Source organism: Euprymna scolopes, chromosome 1 (genome assembly GCF_053919585.1).
Source record: "Euprymna scolopes isolate OS-2025 chromosome 1, ASM5391958v1, whole genome shotgun sequence".
Classification (NCBI taxonomy): domain Eukaryota; kingdom Metazoa; phylum Mollusca; class Cephalopoda; order Sepiida; family Sepiolidae; genus Euprymna; species Euprymna scolopes.
This window is the reverse complement of record NC_136482.1, coordinates 93,948,696-93,961,618: the sequence shown is the minus strand read 5'-3', so window position 1 is coordinate 93,961,618 and position 12,923 is coordinate 93,948,696. Positions and strand designations below refer to the sequence as shown.

The 12,923-nt window shown below is 34.2% G+C and overlaps 1 protein-coding gene across 1 annotated transcript in view; it reads left to right on the top strand.

Moving 5' to 3' along the window:
* Nucleotides 1–12,923, top strand: part of LOC145249513 (bleomycin hydrolase-like) — a 126,880-nt gene that overhangs the window by 42,404 nt on the left and 71,553 nt on the right. The gene's annotated exons all lie outside the window — the stretch shown is intronic.

The window sequence follows — 12,923 nt, the reverse complement described above, 5'->3', positions numbered from 1 at the left end:
AGCCATTTTATTATATTTGAGACAATTTGCATATTTTATTGAAGATGGACTAAACTTGGCTTCATTTGTAATGCATACAACAATTTTTTCATGATTGGATTATATCCATTTGAGACTTTTAAATGATTTAGATTCTCTCAATTTTAAACTGCCAAGATAGTTGAACATACGTTAGTATCAGAAAGGGTGTTGGTAGCATTTGGAAGGTTGACTACAGAAACTAAGCTTTGCCCGCAGCAGGATTTTTTGCATTGGCATTTGTTTTGCCAATGTCTTACAATCCAATGAAAGTAGACCAGACTTTCAGATGTGCAATTTAATGTAACAGCATATTAACATTCTGTATTCTATATATATTTTTTTTCTCGTTTATTTAATCGGAGCACTGTGTGTCATTTTCCTAACTTTGAGAATTATTTTGATTCATATTTTTCCTTTTGGGAATTTTTTATTCTTTGTTTCAACTAACAGCTTAGTAGTTTTATTTATTAATAGAATAATGAATATTTATTTTGGGTGAAAGTAATGTGTGCCTCGATTTGATATTTAAAAATTCGTACATGAGTGTCTCAATTTTTAAAGTTCATTGAGAAATTTGTACTGCTGCAAACTTTTTGCAAAAGCATTTTGAAATAATTCCTTTTGATTTTGGAACATTTCTAACCATAAACTATTTGACTATTTTTTTAATTAATCTTATTAGATACGAGATGTATTAAATCTTAATCCTTGTTTTATATCAGGCATAATTTTCTTGTTTGTGAAGAAATATCTTTCAAAATTATAATTTACATAAATAAAAAATAAAAAAAACAATTTTATGACAAGTCATTAATGACTTCCAGTGGAGCACTAAATAAATCTTATATAAATCCTATATGTTGAATGCTTTAAAGGGTTAGGCTTAGGCTTAATTGTGCAAATTGCTATTTCTGGTAGAATCTTATTTCAAACATTTTTGCTTGTATGCAAGTTTATTATTTGTATGCAAGTTTATATTATTTTCTCATCTAAAAGTTTCAACGTTTTCTTTCTAGTCAAAGGAATACTAACATTAGAAAGTGTTTATGATTATATTATTAAGCATTTTTATGTATCAGCTGGTCGAATCTGACTCCTTTGCTTCCAAGTTTTTTACTTGGACAGAAGTGTTAACGTAATTTATCCAAAATCTTGTGCAGGTGTAGTTTGTTTTTTTTTTTTTTGTTTTTTTCAAAGAGATTTCAAACAGTCAAAAGTTTCATATTGGCTGACACCTGTAATAACTGGAGTAGGTCATGATATGCAATTAGCATTGATCAATAATTTATTGGGAAAAAAAAATATTTTTATGACTTTAATGAAAAAGATTGATCCCCAAATCCTATTTGTATTTGAGACTGCCAATGGCAATTAATTCATTGAAATGCTTGAAAAATTGTTTAATTTAAATTTTTGATGTTAGATTGAGCTCAAATCAAAATATTTTAGATTTTTATTTATTTATTTTATTTTTTTTTTTTTTTACAAGTTAAAAACCTTTTATTTACTTTGTCATCTGATCTGAGTTTTAGTTAAAATTGTTCATTTTTTTGTTCAGTTGTTAATCAAAAAAAAAAAAAAAACAACAAAAACATTGAATCATATGGTAAAGAATACCAATACTTGGAGCATTCTTTGCTTGGAAATGTATTGCAGTATGTACATCTTTGCATGCACATATGCATGTCTATTTGAAATTTAGAAAGACCGGCAATACTTTTAGTGTGTGGAGAAAAGTATATATGTATATGCAGGCTATTTTTTTTTTATTTTTTTTTTTTTTTTACATGCCTCATTAAAAATAAACATGAAAACTGTAGAAAATTTTTTTATTGTTGTTTTCTGGTGTTCTTCAGTGATGTCTTTGAAAAATATGTTTTATTAACAGCTCGGTCCAAAATGGCAATTACTGGACTTTAACTTTTAGTTTGTAATTGGATTTTATAATCCAGAGGTAGGAGGTTTATTGAAGGAATAAAAACATTTCAATAAACAACTTTTATTTGTGTTTTTTCTTTTAATCTCATTAAGTGAACATATAAAAAATGTTTTAAAATTAAAAAGTACTTATTTATCGAGTAAGAATGATTGTCAGTGAGTTTTTTTAATAAAAAATAACTATTGTAATTTTTTTTTTTTGCTTATTGCTTCAGATCTTAATTATAATTACTGCTTTTTTAAAGTATAACTAGCCAGTGTTAAATAAAATTCAATAAAATAAGAAAAATATTAGTAAAAAAAAAAAGTAATCTGGCTATAAAATAAGCAGAAGTCAGTAATGCATTTCAGTATCTGGGGACTGATTTTTTTATGACTGATTAAGATGTTTTATTTTCAAAGAAAAAAAAATTGTGATAGATGTAAAATAGACTTTCTCAATTTCGGGGAAAAAATGTATGCATTTTATAAGTTTAGATTTCAATTGTTTGCTTTACTGCATAATGGTATTGCTTAGACTAAATGATGTTAAACTTAGTATTATTAGTTTTCAAAAAATGTACATCATTGTTTAAAACAATATTCAAAATAATGCCAAATAAACATTGTGCATGATAACCAAAGCATTTCTATCATTTGAAAACATTGACAGGCAAAATGGTGCTTTTTGATTTTATTATATAGATGTTTTGTGCTTAACGTCTGCTATTTGCACCTTTTTGTTATGCCTTTCTAGCACTTTTTTTTTATTTTTAACTTTAAAATGCATGTGAATACTGGAAGTTGTGAGCAGATTTGTTTTTATTTTTAGCCTAACCAAAGTTAAAAAGCAGACTAAGAAATATGCCTTTTCTTTTTTTAAAGTTAATTTTATTCAAGCTTCTTTCATTTATTTAATTTTTTTTTTTTTTTCTTTACTAACACACTGAGAATTTTCCTGAATTATTTTGATTACTTGGTCATGTAAATAGGATTTCAAAAACAGAAAAATATATCTTTACATTGGATATGATTAAGCTGCATAAAAACTGCTAATTCTATTGAGTATCTTTTGATAGTTGATTAAAAAGTATCAAGTACATACAGTGTATTACAAAAGTGACTACAGATATTTATATCTCCTCATGGGACAATACTGACAAAATGACACTTTGACACAATGAAAAGTTGTTTGTGTGCAGATTATATAACAGGGTTAATTTATTTTCCCCTCCAAATAACTCAAAATATAACTTGAAATCTAAACCCCTGCCAACAAAAGTGAGTATATCCCTTAGGGAAAGTTGTCAATATTAACATACACCATGTCAACCAATATTTTGTGTGGCTATCATAATTATCTAGAACTGTCTATATTCTCCTGGGCATGGAGTTTATCAGAGCTACACAGGTATCCACTGGAATGCTCTTCCACGACTCCATGATGATATCACGGAACTGGTGGATATTTGAGACTTTGTGCACATCCACCTTCTGCTTGAGGATCTCCCAATAATGTTCTATTGGGTTCAAGTTTGGAGACTTGCTTGGCCAGTTCATCATCTTTACCCTCAACCTCTTAAATAAAGCAGTGGTCATTTTGGAGGTATGTTTGGGGTCATTGTTATGCTGGAACACTGCTCTGTAACTCTGTTTCTGTAGGGAGGGGATGATGCTCTGCTGCAGTATTTCACAGTACATGTTGGAGTTCATGTTTCCCGTAATGAAATGTAACTCTCCAACACCTGCAACACTCATGCAGTCACAGACCATGACATTCCTACTAGTGTTGGGACGATTCCTAATTTTTATACGATTTCGATTCCAGGAAAATATTGATTAACGATTCCGATACCAAGTACGATTCCGATTCCTAGGGAATTGTTTTGAAATATACCAGGTAGTTTTATACTTATGGTCGGTAGTTCCCAAATATGTTCCCTAACTTTGGAAGAGATATTTTATGTCTACACCGTCGTGTTTTGGTTTAAATAAAATTATTATATAGTAAACTAAACGGAAAAATTAGCAAAATTTATTTTAGAGAAAATTTATTTTACTTAATTGGAATACAGAAAAAAAAACTCAAAGAAAATAGAATTTATCCTTCAGAGCAAAAACAAATAAAATAGAATTTATATAACAGAACAAAAACAAGAAAATTAGAGAATAAATACACACGATTCATTATTTTGGTCCTCATAATTAACAGATTTAATGAATTAAATAAAAAAAATATAGTGGAAGAGAAAGAAAATATATACTAATTAAATATAAAAAAGATAAATATTTAATTTAATAATTTATAAATGAACACGCGTAATGAAAAAAAAAAAACAATATACCACGTGACATGGCGCCGTAGATACAAAATAACCTTTCCAAAGTTAACGACCATATATGAGAAATACCATTAATCCAAAGTTTTTGTGTTTTATACCAAAAGGTAGGTATAGCGAAAAGTTACAATTAAAGGAATTTCAAAAACGATTTTTTGTTTGGCTATTGATAGTTGTATTTGTGACGGCAGTTCTTCAGACCTCCATAATTCACAAGGAGTAGTTAACACCTATTATTTTTTCTTACTTTTTCATTGCTTTTACACGTTGTTTCTAACGTGAAGAATAAGTTTAGCCAAACTAATTTTGAAATAGGGTATATCAAAGGAACACATATAAAAATGATACCATTATAAAAAACAAATGAAATACTAGATAAAATTGAGCAAACATAATTACCAAAATTACAGAAAAAGATAAAAAAAAAGAAAAATGGTGAAGTTTGTTGAGTGAAATGAATTATTGAAAGAAAATTAATTGAACTAATAGAAATGTTAAATAAAAAAATGTCACATTTCAATATTATTTTTAATAATTAAATTCTCAGGGTTGTCGAAATTAAAAATTAAGTGATTTTTTTTTTATTAGACTTCTTTCGAAGCTTGTTACCTTGAAAAATACATTTAAAACCCTGTTTTTTTAAATAAATTGAAAAATAAACGCAATTAAAAAAATTTAATTGATAATTGAAACTTTAAAAACATATTAAACATCGAAAAATTACTTATCTCACAAATTAACGTCCAATAAAGTAGATCCAGTCTTCATACAGGAATTCGGTTATAATAAATATATCTTTTTCAAACTTAAAAATTAAATTTTTTTTTGGGGGGGGGGGAGAGAGTTCTTTAAAATCGCCGGGGAGTGCCGCCTAAAATTTTAAAGAAGTAAATTTTAGGAGTTTAGTGCCTTTCAAAGACGGTTATCATAATTTATTATCATCATTTAATTTCCTTTTTTTCCTCCCCCCCACACCTTTCCACGTGGTTCAGTAGTTAACCAGTGCTCCTGTTGCTGTCAGTCAGCTATCTTTACCTAAGTTTTAATTTCTAGTTATGAATAGAATCAGCATTTCTAAAAATTATTTTTTTAGTTGTATATATTGTATTTACTCTTTGAAGTTAAGGAGGGTTAAAAAAGATTGGTCACACCTAGATGGTGACGTAGGCAAAAAAAAAAAAAAAAGACACTGCGATTTCGACCCTCACTAATAAAATAGCTCTGAGTGACTAGTTGGTAATTTTTTGTTCCTTTTCTTTTTTATTTTGCTCCTCCAATTTATTTGGATGCTTCATAGTTAAATGTTTTAACATGTTGGTTGTGGTCATGTTAGATGGTTTTATTCCTCGCGATATTTTAATTTGACAGACTTTGCAAATGGCTTTCAACTCATCATCTTCATCAACTTCAAAAGGTTTCCATGCAAGACTTTTTTTGGACTTTGGGCCTTATTAGAAAATTCAGTTTATCTGTAAACAAATAATTTACTATTAAATTTTGTTTTAAGATAGTCACTTATTTGGATAATTAATTGAAAATAATCCGCTAAAAAAGACAAAAAGAAAAAAATATAAAGGGATGGGGCGGTAAATTGTACCAACCGGTAGTTAACAAAAAAACTCATAGAATTTAATTTTTGAAACCAATGTATAAAAGTTTACATAATGAAATGCAAATATGCATTTTCTTTTGAATTTTTTTTTTGGTTGACTGTGTTCAATTCACACATGGTTGATGCGGTTCAATATTGCTAAACTATGTCTTAAGTAAAATTCTATTTATAAATACTTTTTAAAATGAAATTATTTAATTAATCGTAAATATTTAGACATAAAAATTAATTGATTACAAAACCTTTTAAAAAAATACATATTAATTTCTTTTTCGTTCGGCAAAAAACTGCGCAAAACACTTTTAATTTTCAATTTAAAATTCCAGAAAAAAGATTATATTATTCTGCTTTTAATATAATCAAATTCAGGGTTTTATCTTTCTGGAGAAAAAAATAAAAAAAATAATGGATTTTATTTCAATGAAATTAAAAAAAAAAACAAACTTGACTGAATTGAATTAATTACCCTTGAATTAACGAAGGGGTTATTTAATAACTTTAGGTTTGAAAGAGATAGGTATGGGGTCGATATTTTTGAAACTTCAAAAGGAGCTGACTACTGTCAAAACTTTGCGAAATAATACAACATGATCAATTTCATTTTAGAGATATTTCTTTCAAAAGCCTTCTTTTAAAAAAAGAAAAAAGTATATTGTTCTATTAAACCTTTTACTGTTTAAATAATTTGACTTTGCTCGTTTTATTTTAAGAAAATATAAGTTGAAAAAGCATTTTCATTCACTATTAGAAGATTTGTCAGTAAAAAAAAAAACAATCGCCAAAAAGATAAGCGTTTTTTTATTTTTACTCGCAATGTAGAGCCCTGCATACTTCTTTTCAAGTTAACTCTTTTGTAGTTTTGATTACAATAGATCTGAATGAATGAACCTTGTAAGGGAGGGGCACTAAGCATTGCCCTGTTAATAATGAATTTTTTGGTTTCTTTTTATAACATGCTACATTTCTCTCTTGCGGTTAGAAATATCAGGAAATTTTTTTCTTTTTTTCAACATCTGACTAAAAGAATCGTAATGAAGGAATCGGAAAATTAAGGTATTTTTGAACGATGCGATTCCGATTCCGATACCTCCCAAAATACACGATTCTTACGATTCCGATTAATCGTCCCACCACTAATTCCTACCACCATGTTTGACAGTAGACATAACACTTTTCTTTGTACTCTTCACCTAGTTACCGCCACACATGCTTGAGGCCATCAGAACCAAACAAATTAATCTTCATCTTTGAGAACATAGTATCTGATTCCAGTAATTCATGTGCTTTGTTGACATGTCTTTAGTAAACTGCTTTCAGGCTTTCTTGTGTATTGTCTTTAGAAGAGGCTTCCTATGGGATGACAGCCATGCACACCAGTTTGATGTAGTGTGGTGTATGGTCTGAGCACTAACATGCTGACCCCCCCCCCCCACCACCACCACCTTTTCAATCTCTGCAACATTATTTTTCGGACATCATTGAAAAACTGTTAATAGTCTGTAATATCACCTTTCTTCTCAATAAATTTTATAAATCTCTCTTCATAATGATCAAACATATGCGCAATAACATCTCTACGTGTTTCTATTAGTTATTTTTTGACATTTAGTAGTCGTTTCTATAGTTGAGCCTCTTTTGTTATTTCAGGTCCATCATAGACAAGTTGCACAAGCATTTCCCAAACATTTTCCATTAAATTTAGATCTGGGCTTTTTGTAGGCCATTCCAAAGTAGTCATATTCACTTTAGCTATCCATTCTTTCATGAGTTTTGACACATGGATGCTGCAATTGTCTTGCTGTGGAACGAAATCATTCCCCATCTCTCTTCTTATCCTTGGTAGGGCTTTCTCGTCCAGTAACTGTTTGTAGCTTTCGCTGTTCTGTCATCCTTTCAGCCACTCCAACCATATATTTCTATTAGCAAAGTTCATACCCCAAACCATAACTCCTTCTCCTCCCATCTGTCGTTTGTTCAGTACAACACGCTCACCCCTTTTCGACCAAGTACACCAGGCTCACCCCTTTTCGACCAAGTACACCATCCATCAGGCCCATCAAAGTTGAAACGCTACTCATCAGTAAATATAACCTTCTTAAAGTCAACATGCTTTGTTAACCATCTTTTAGCACACTCCAGTCTTGCTTCTTTGTGTTTCTTTTTTTTTTTTAGCCTTTGCATACTTCAAACCAATCCTATGCAGCGTTCATTGTACTGTTCGGACGTTTACACCCAATTTACATTTCTCCTTCACTTTTCTTGCTGTAACTTTTTCTCCAGATGTCATACGCCATGTCACAGTCCTCTTCATTCTCCTTTCAGTCCTCTTGCCAATTGATCTTTTCCATCCTCTCTTCTTTTTCGCTCGGAGTTTGTCTTCAGCATGTATTTGACCGTTGATTTCGACAGTTTCAAATCCATGACGATCCTTCTGATGCTGAGACCATCTTCCCACTTCTTCCATACAAAACAAACGACTTTGTTTAAATGCGTTTTACCTCATTAAACTTAATTGTTTTGCCAGTAGAATAGAACAGAATTGATTCTAATGATGACAGCTAAGTGTACAACCAGAAAATTTGCATAAGGCAACATATACATGAACATAGCTTTTAATAAAATAGGATTTTCTTGTCATGTCCAAAAAATAGTGTCGCGCAAATTTTCGCAAAAATCATAAAAAACTAAAATTATCAAAGCCAAACTAAAAAAATGATTACACTAATAGTGGATTTTCACTCCTCAACTACATACTTACAATCTCAAAAGTTTTTGGCACTTGTAACCACCTTGAAGTACTTTTTTCAAAGTGTCCGAAAAATATTGTCGGGCCCTTGTATATATTATTGTAGAATTTGAAGGATGATCAATTAAATGAAAGTCCTCATCTTCTGTTGGTTGCTGGACGACATAAAAACAGATGTCCTTTACATCAGAGCCTGAAACGAGATGAGGCAAGGTGAGTATGGCATGGGAAATAGTGAGTGATAGCTACCTATCTATCTCCTCCTCCCACACGGAGTTTCTGACGGCAGTCTTGGAACTTGTGCTGCTTCAATCACTCTTCCTTATCATAACAAATTAACATAAGATTCCTTTGATCTATTTACACTGTACAAGTGGTAATTGTCGTTATTCTTTATGACGCCAATTCCGCAGTCTGCAGAGCGGCATCTTCTCAGCTCTACCAGGCTGATTGTGAGGATTTAGTCGGGCCAGTGCTCTGGGCGGCTTCTTCACAAGCGCAGGCGGCAGAGGTACTTTGTGCTGGGTTGTGTCATTCGTGGATGTGCTCGGTGGGCATTCAGCCACGAGCGAAGTAGGCACAGTTTCTTCCTCTGTGGAAGCATTATGTGCGGGCACCTCTGGGGGGTCTACGATGCCGACTGGTGGCAAAGACGAGGGTGCTGGCACAGGCGGTCTCGGCAAGTCAAGCCGAGTAGGTGCTGTTACTTCCGAGCTCTGTGGCGATGTTTGCCGTCCTCCCTGGAGATCCAACAGGTCTTTCCTCAGCGGTATGGCAGTCTCAACAGGGTTTCCGTTGCTTCGGTTTCCATAGGGGATGAACTTCCTAAAGTGTTGTCGATTTCTTATGGTTAGGCGCCCGGACCCATGGATTTTAATGACGTACTGGTGGAATTGTCTGACCTCTACAACTACTCCAGTTCGCTCCCAACGTTTGGGGTGGTTGCCGATCAGGTTCTGGATGTGGACGTTGTCTCTTACTTTGAGAGGCGTGAGGGATCTCGTGTGCATCACCCACTTCTCATGTTCTGTAGAGTATCTCTTGGCAAGAGCCTGTTCTCTGTGAGCGAGGGTCTCCTTCCATACCGGATGGGGGCAATATCATCCCATGGGGATGGGGTCTCTGATGTGCCTCCCAAAAACCACAAGTGCTGGAAAAGATCTAGTTTCAGGGTCAATGGAGTTCCTGTATACCAGCATGGCTCTTTGAAATTTGTCAACATCGATCGAGCCACCAGGTGAGGTGTTGTCCATTATCATGCGTTTTGCGGTTTTAACCGCAACTTCTGCTCTACAATTAGCATGGGGGTTGGCAATTGACGTCAACCGGTGGTGAACTCCCCATGATTGAAGGAATTCTTGCGTTTTGCCGGCTGTAAATTGTGACCCGCCGTCAGTTGTGAGCTCCTCTGGCACCCCAAACGTGGCGAAAACCTCATGCCGTCACTTAATGAGGCCTGCTGCCCCATTCTCCGACTGGAACACCATTGGCCAGTTCGAGTACCGGTCTACTATGACGATGTACTCGGTGTTGTTGTAAGTGAAGTAGTCGCAACACAGCTGCTGGAACGGGTACTCGGGTGGTGTTATATCCGGTGGGGGCTACATGGCGTTAGACTTTGCAATGCGCTGGCAATGCATACATTTATCTCTGGTTCGCTGAATGTCCAGTGTTATATTCGGCCAATATACACTGTCGGCTGCTCTAGCATTCATGGCGTTGACGCCTTGGTGTGCTGCATGGAGGGCCTCAAGGATATCTGGACGCAATGACGCAGGAACAACGATTCTGTTCCCAGACAAGACCACCCCATCCATATAATAGAAGCTGCTGGCGATGCAGTAGTAAGGGCGGAGTGGCACTGGGAGGTGACGACAGTCCGCAGGAAAGCCTTCCTTGATGATGTCCTGTAGGCTGCGTAGGGTCTCATCCGATGCTGTGACCTCCTGCACCATCTCCCATGTCACCACGTTTGTGACGGCATAGTGCTGCGATACAGATGCCAAGACAGAGCTGTCCTCTGCGATGTCGAAGTTATCATCGTCAGGTGGCATGGGGGCCTGTTGGGGTTGTTGGTGCGTCGCGGGGTACCTTGATGCGGCGGCGGTGCCTGAGTTGTGCTTGCTGGCCACATGAATAATTTTGAATTTATAGGCTAGGGTCTTTTCCTTCAGGTAGAGCAGACGATGGTTCTCAATCTCCGAAAGCGACCAGTCGTTCAGTATTCCTACAAGAGGTTTGTGGTTGGTGGCTACAGTTAGATCAGGGCAACCTTGGACGTAGTACCTGGTCTGGTAGAGGGCGTACGCAACTGCCAGGCATTCTCTTTTGATAGGAGAGTAACGGGTCTCTGCCCCGTGTGTAAACAGATTCGCGACCAAGCACAGTTTCCGCCCCGCTTTGCAGCAGACTGGAGTTCTTGTGATGCAGTTGCAGTACTTCTGCAACAGGCAGAATCCGATATCAGCAGTGGACCAGTCCGTGACAAGACACTTTGGCCATGACGGCTGGAAGAGTCTCACACCATCCTTCATCTCCTTGATTATTACCTGCTTTGATTCCTGGAAGATTGCAGATAGCTCCTCGGTCTATACGAAAGGTGTTTTTGGCTTGAGGAGGTGGCGGAATGGCTGCATGTTCTTAGCCATGGCAAACGCATAGGCTCCTTGGTTTACTAAACCAAACCATGCTCTGGCGCCGGTTATATCTTCCGGTTACAGTTCACCCAAAATGGCTGACTATTCGGACTCTAACCGTAATTATTATGGAGATGAACGCTATAGCGGGGGGTTTAAACATGCTCAGATGTAAAGGACATAAATGAAAGTCTTCATCTTCTGTTGGTTGCTGGATGACGTGATGTCCTTTACATCAGAGCCTGAAACGAGATGAGGCAAGGTGAGTATGGCATGGGAAATAGTGAGTGATAGCTACTATCTAATCAATGACAGTAATTGCTGATGTTGGTTCAACAAAATGTTCAAAACAAGAAAATATGTTACTGACACGTAATCAGAAAAGATTTTTCATTTTGTTCATTTAAATTTTTATATGAACGGCAACTTCAAGATCATATATAAAATTCTTGTCATTTTTTGAACCACATAATTTCACCCAGTCATATGTCTTGAAATTATATTTATGTGACATTTAGTTTAGGCAAGGTCATAACTGCAGTGATCAGATCGTTAGATTTCACATGAGTTTTGAAAGTCAAAAGTTGATTTCAAAAAAGTCTTCTACCTTCTGACTGTTTACAAGAGAATGTTATGCCTAAATGCTAAGCTAGTTAGGCCTCATCTAAAGCAACAACTGTGTACAATTAGCCGCCATAACAATGTTATTAATGTTAAGACAAAACGAAGCAATACTTTTCAAAGCTATTCAACTTTTACACATCTTGCTCTCTTATCTGTTTGGATGAAATAAAACGTAAAAAAAACGGCAAAAAACACATCTTGCTGTCTTATCTGTTTGGATGAAATAAAACGTAAAAGCAGTATATGCTGGTAAAGAATAGCTGTAATCTTGAGCCGACTAAGCATTTTTTTTTTCTTGAGTTGGTTTCAATTCTTATGTACAACCTATTATTAACTCCTTGTGTAACGTTTATTGGGATAAAACTGAGCAGTATCAAATGCTAAATGTCTAAAATCAAATTTGAATTAAAAAAATAAATAAATAAAAATAAAACACTACTATCGACCTAGAATGAAATTTATCTTTATCTCTCACCATTGTTTCTCATTAGGGATAATTTGCAAAGATATACACTGCCTATGGAAGAGGGGTGTACAGTTTGATAGTCTTCTAACTGGAGAGAAATTTGGTGAACACTTTCTCTTTTATTCAGTGTAGTTCTCTGAAGACTTGAATGACTAATCTTCAGCATATTTAAACTTCTTTATTTAACTCTTTTTGTACTGAAAAAAAAAAAAACATTCATATGTTATAAGGGGATATTATAATGATTTTGGAGAAAATATAATTTCCATCCTCTTTCTATTTCCAGCTACAGAGCATTTTATAACTAAGTGGGCTCAAATAAAATATTTTAGAAATGTGCTTGACACTTGAAGGGACTAATATGCAATGACCTTTTGTTAATAGCACATTTTTATTTATTTTTGGATAAACTTATTAAAATGTATTACTATTTTGCCTAATTGATAAGTGTGAATGTGAGTCGAAAAATGTTTTAAAATTTGTAACAGTTAAAGATATTTCACATCATAGTGACCTTGATTACATTACAAACAAGAACATAAGTCAGTCATGATACTGCATA